This window comes from Notamacropus eugenii, chromosome 4 (genome assembly GCF_028372415.1).
Source record: "Notamacropus eugenii isolate mMacEug1 chromosome 4, mMacEug1.pri_v2, whole genome shotgun sequence".
Lineage (NCBI taxonomy): Eukaryota > Metazoa > Chordata > Mammalia > Diprotodontia > Macropodidae > Notamacropus > Notamacropus eugenii.
In genome coordinates this window covers 3,740,088-3,746,219 of record NC_092875.1, presented here as the reverse complement: position 1 = coordinate 3,746,219, position 6,132 = coordinate 3,740,088, and the positions used below count along the sequence as shown (strand labels likewise).

Below are 6,132 nucleotides of genomic sequence, written 5' to 3'. Positions count from 1 at the left end.
AAAAACAAGAGGAGTAGAGCCAAGATGGCAGAGTAACAGCATGCACTTTCTAGAGCACTCCCACCAAGCCCAGCCAAATATCTGTAAAAATGGCTAGAAACAATATCTGGAGCTTCAGAACCCACAGAATGATGGAGTGAAGCCCAAGACAGCCTGGAAGGGCGCTGAGAAGTGTCTATCAAGCCACGATGGGGACAGGACACAATCCAGCATGGGTCGCCCCAGCACAGACGGGACCTGAGTAGGCCTTGGAGAGACTGAATCTCTTGCACCTGTGGAAGTTTCCAGACTTCAGGACCCCAAAATGTCAAGTACAATTGGAAGGTCAATGGAAAAAGCCTGTGGGACCAGTGTAGGAGAGTGGAGTAGTGTGACCCCAGCCCCAGGGCAGCAGAAGAGGAAGAAGACAGAGGAAACTACAATAGCCACAGCAGGAGCAAGGACAGAGACAGTAACTGCTTCTGGAGCTCTAGAGCCACAGATTGTGGGGGGGTTGAGCAGTTGACAGTCCACCTCCCTCCCAACCCCCACTGTAAACAGAGATCTACCTTGACAAAGAGCTCAAAAGTCAAGTAAATGGCTGGGGAAGTGAAAAAAACAAACAAAACAAAAAAAGAATCAGACTATAGAATCTTACTTTGGTGACAAGGAGGATGAGAACATGCAAACAGAAGACAACAAAGTCAAAACTCCTCCATCCAAAACCTCCAAGAAAAATGTGAATTTGATCTCAGGCCATGGAAGAGCTCAAAAAGGATTTTTAAAATTAAGTAAGAGAAGTAGAGCAAAAACTAGGAAGAAAGATGAGAGTGATAATAGAAAATTATGAAAAATAAGTCAACTGCTTGCTAAAGGAGACCCAAAACAATGCTGAAGAAAATAGCACCTTTAAATATAAACTAACCCAAATGACAAAAGAGATCCAAAAAGTCAATGAAAGGAATAATATCCTTAAAAGCAAAATTGACCAGATGGAAAAGGAGGTCCAAAAGCTCACTGAATAAAATAGTTCCTCAAAGATAAGAATGGAGCAAATGGAAGCTAAGAACTTTATGAAAAATCAAGAAATGATAAAACAAAACCAAATGAATGAAAAAATAGCAGACAATGTGAAATATCTCATTAGAAAAACAACTGACCTGGAAAATAGATCCAGGAGAGGCAATTTAAAAATTATGGAACTACCTGAAAGCCATGATCAAAAATGAGCCTAGACATCATCTTTCAAGAAATTGTCAAGGAAAACTGCCCTGATATTCTAGAACCAGAGGGTAAAATAAATATTGAAAGAATCCACCGATCACCTTCTGAAAGAGATCCCAAAAGGAAAACACCTAGGAATACTGTAGTTATATTCCAGAGTTCCCAGGTCAAGGAGAAGATATTGTATGCAGCCAGAAAGAAACAATTCAAGTATTGTGGAAATACAATCAGAATAACACAAGATCTAGTAACTTTCACATTAATGGAATGCAGGGCTTGGAATATGATATTCCAGAAGTCAGAGAAACTAGGATTAAAACCAAGAATCACCTATCCAGCAAAGCTGAGTATAATACTTCAGGGGGGAAATGGTCTTTCAATGAAATAGAGGACTTTCAAGCATTCTTGAAGAAAAGACCAGAGCTAAATAGAAAATTTGATTTTCAAACAAAAGAATCAAGAGAAGCATGAAAAGGTAAACAAGAGAGAAAAATCATAAAAGACTTACTAAAGTTAAACTGTTTGCATTCCTACATGGAAAGATAATATGTATAACTCTTGAGACTTTTATCACTATTAGGGTAGTTGGAGGGATTATATACATATAGACAGAGGATACAAGGTGAGTTGAATAGGAAGAAATGATACCTAAAAAAATAAAATTATGGAATGAGAGAGGAATATATTGGGAGGAGAAAGGGAAAAATAGAATGGGGCAAATTATCTCTCACATAAAAGAGGCAAGAAAAAGCTTTTTCAATGGAAGGGAAGAGAGGGGAGATGAGAGGAAAAAAGTGAATCTTACTCTCATCACATTTGACATAAGGAGGGAATAACATGCATATTCAATTTGCTATGAAAATCTATCTTACACTACAGAAAAGTAGTGTAGAAGGGGGTGGGAGGATGATAGAAGGGAGAGCAAATGGGAAGGAGGGATTAATTAGAAGTAAATACTTTTGAGGAGAGATAGGGTCAAAAGAGAGAATAGAATGAATGGGGGCCAGGATAGGATGGAGAGAAATATAACTAGTCTTCCACAACATGACTTTTATGGAAGTGCTTTGCATGACTATCCATGTATAACCTATATCAAATTGCTTTCCCTCTCAATAAGGGTGGATGGGGAGGGAGGAAGGAAGATAAGTTGGAACTCAAAGTTTTAAAAGCGAATGTTAAAAATTGTTTTTACATGCAACTGAAAAATAAGATATACAGGCAATGGGGTATAGAAATCTATCTTGCCCTCCAAGAAAATAGAGGGAATGTGCATAAGAGAAGGAAGGGTTGTGATAGAAAGGAGAGCAAATTGAGGAGAAAGGATCATCAGAATGCACACTGTCTTGGGGTGGGTGGAGGGGGGAGATGGAGAGAAAATTTGGAACTCAAAATCTTGTGGAAATGAATGTTGAAAACTAAAAATCAATTAATTAATTAATTAATTAGAAAAAAAATCTATATTTTTTTCCAGGAGCAATGTGCTGCTGTTAGAGTTGGATTGTAAGTAAAATTTTGTACTTCGGAATCCATACTTTAAAATTATGGTGGTGGAGAAGACTTTTGAGAGTCCCTAGGAAGTCGTCAGTCAATTCTTAAACAAATTTACTCAAGCTATTCACTGGAAGGTCAAATACTGAAGCTGAAGTTTAAATACTTTGACCACATAATGAGAAGACGATTCAATGGAAAAGTCCCTGATGCTGAGAAAGATTAAAGACAAAAAGAAATGAGTATGGAAAATGATGAGATGGATAGATAGTGTCATGGAAACAATAAACACAAACTTGGGCAGACTTCGAGAGATAATGGAGGATAGAGGATTGGCATACTGTGATCCATGGGGTCACAAAGAGTGAGAGACAACTCAATGAATGATCAACATCCTTTACTTTATTTTCATTGATTCCTTTGTTATTCTTGATCTGTTGTCCTTCCAAATAATTTTGCTTTATTTTTTTCAAGTTTAATAAAATAATTTTTGGTAATGTCATTGGGATGGCATTGAATAAGTAGATTCCTGTAGATGAAATTATATTTTTTATTATATTGGCTCTGTCCATCCATGCACAGTTAATATTTCTCCAATTATTTAAATCTGACTTTAATTGGATAAAAAGTACTTCATAATTACACTCATCTAGTTTCTCAGTTTGTTTTGGTAGGCATACTGCCAGGTATTTTATGCCATCTACAATTTGTTTGGGGGTTTTTTGGAGGAGGAGTTAAATGCATTTTATCTTAGACAAACTGCATGACTTTTTTTAAAAGTGCCTCTGCTTCAAATTAAACAAAAATAAATGAATAAAGTTAAAGATGACATCAGTCCAAGTTTGTCCAAGTCCTGGTATTGTGTAGGACTGTAACAACCAGTTATGAATACAGGTGATTCAAAGTAATTAACTGAATGTGTTAGCATTTCTCCATTTCTAAACCACCTTAAAGAAAATCACATATGGGGTCACACCATCCTCACAGAAGTCCAAGAGAGTCACCATGCCATCTGGTTTCACGTTTTTACCTATGAAGAACTGCTAGTTTTTAAAATTAGCAAGGATATATTTGATTTGCTCTGAGGTCCTGTCATAAAAGGTTTTACTCTACCTGGTTTGTGTACTTCAAGTCTGCCTTTAATTGATTTCATGTAGTCTTTGGTGTAACTTTTGTGGGATTATTTTGTGAAACTGGTTTCTTGCAGATGATGGTTTATTACTATGTCAACTCCTGTGATTACAGTGGCATCTGTTCCTACACCCTCAGGACCTTAGCCCTCAGCCTCAGGAGGCTGAATGAATGAATAATCAATGGTACCCTCCCTCCTACTGACCATTTTCCCTTCCACCTCCAGACACAGTCTGTTCAAGATGTCCTAGATCTTGTAATTGTCAGAGAACATCTCATCAGGACTGATGAGATCTTACTAGATGATCATGATGGCATAAGGAGGGAGGGTGCCATAGCGGCTGGAGTCCAGAGCTTAGTGTGAGCACAAGGCAGCCTGAGTGACCCTTAGGGGTGGAAGGGAGAGCCGGCAGAAAAGCTGCAGTCATTTTAAATGGGATATCTCTTACTATCTCTTTTTGCAGGGTTTTGTTGGTGATATATAAAAATGTTGATGTTTTTATTTTATATCCTGCTACTTTGCTAAAATTTTGAATTATTTCAACCAACTTTATAGTTGAATCTTTAGTATTTTTGAGTATATCAACATGTCTGCAAAAAGAAATAGTTTTATTACCTCATTGCCCATTCTGATTCCTTCTATTTCTTTGTCCTCTTTTATTACTATTGCTAGCATTTCTAGTACAATATTAAATAATACTGATGACAGTGGACATCCTTGTTTCACTCCTGATATTACTGGGAAGGCTTCTAGCTTATCCCTATAACAAACAATGCTTGGTGAAGGTTTTAGGTAGATGCTTCTTACATTTTAAGAAAAAAAGACATCCATTTATACCTATGCATAATAGATTCTACTTTAGCCTTTTTTTTCTCTGTGTGTATCACTCATTTTTAAGAATGTTTCTTGTAAAAAAAATTATGGAAACACTTGCATAAGTAAACACTACATAAATTCACACCCCATCTAAGAGCCCCTCCCATGTCTTCTGCCTTTACCTTTCTATTTCTTGATCTATACATCTTTCTAGAAGTCCATTCTATATCCTATTACCCCCCCCATTCCTCTTATATCTTTGTAAGTTAAAAATACTTTTATGCCATGATAGATGTATATGTTATTTCCTCTTGTGATGAATGAAAAGTCTGAGAAAGAGTTTCTGGATAATTAATAATCAATTTATTAAATAGGTTAGCAAATAATCGATAAATTGATGGTTGGTGGTCTCTATTGGTAACCAAAGACAAAACCATAGAGATCTCTGAACACTTAAATACCTTCGGAAAAGGAGGTGTTACTGACAGATGAAAATTAAATTACAATTAATGAGTGAATAATTGAATGGACATATTAATGAGGAAGTGGACTGGAAATCTTCAGCTCCTCCTGCTGAGAATGTGATTTGATCATGAGACTCAACCACTTGCAGCAATCTGGTAAAAGGAATCTTTCCTTCATCTGTTTTCCAGCTCAGTTGTTTTTCTAATGAGATGGTTCACATTTCCTTCTATTTTTTTGTTCGATTTTGTTGATTTTGTTTTTGTTATTTCTTGGTGTCTCATGAAGTTGTTGGCTTTCCCTTGACCAATTCTAATTTTTAAAAAGTTTTCTTCCTTGAAGTGTTTTCTTATGTAAGTTTTTGGATTTCTTTTTCCAATTGGCTGACATTCTTGTCATAATTTTCTTGATTTTCTTGCTCTTAATTTATTTCCTAATTTTTCTCAACCTCTGTTACTTGATATATTTCCTTTTTAAATTTTTCCAAGAATTCTTTTTGTAACCATTTAACATTTTTCTTTGAAGCAGAAGTAATTGTTTTAACTACCCCATCTTCTGGAGTTTGAACTGAGATCTTCTCTATCACAACAGTAGCTACCAATGATAGGGGCCTTTCTCTTTCTACTTATTCAATTTTTTAAGCAGCTTATTTTTTGGTTTTCTGTTTTCTTTGAGTTTCAGTTGTGCTCTAGTCCTGAGGTATGGAGATAACATCTCAGCAGGTACTGAGAGGGCCACAACCAGGGCTTCCAGCAATGCTGTCATCACCACAAATGCTCTTTGTCCCCGAGGACTCCCTAGGCTACAAACTTCAGTTCACCCTTCTGCCCTGGAACCAAAACCAGGGACTCCACTCTCCTGCAGGTGCCCACAGACAACAGGGCTCCCTCCTCTCTGCAACCATCCTCACAAATTGTACTCAGTCCTTCTTGCCCACAGACAGAGCCCAGGACCTTGTCTGGTCAGTGTACCTGGGCTCTGCATCTAGCACCAGTAAAGGTCTTCCCCTGATCAACTATCTGACCTCCACA

At 37.1% G+C, this 6,132-nt stretch overlaps 1 pseudogene; it reads right to left on the bottom strand.

Moving 5' to 3' along the window:
* Positions 1–3,612: 3,612 nt before the first annotated feature.
* On the bottom strand, positions 3,613–4,132 carry LOC140498035 (translationally-controlled tumor protein homolog pseudogene; annotated as a pseudogene).
* Positions 4,133–6,132: the final 2,000 nt, after the last annotated feature.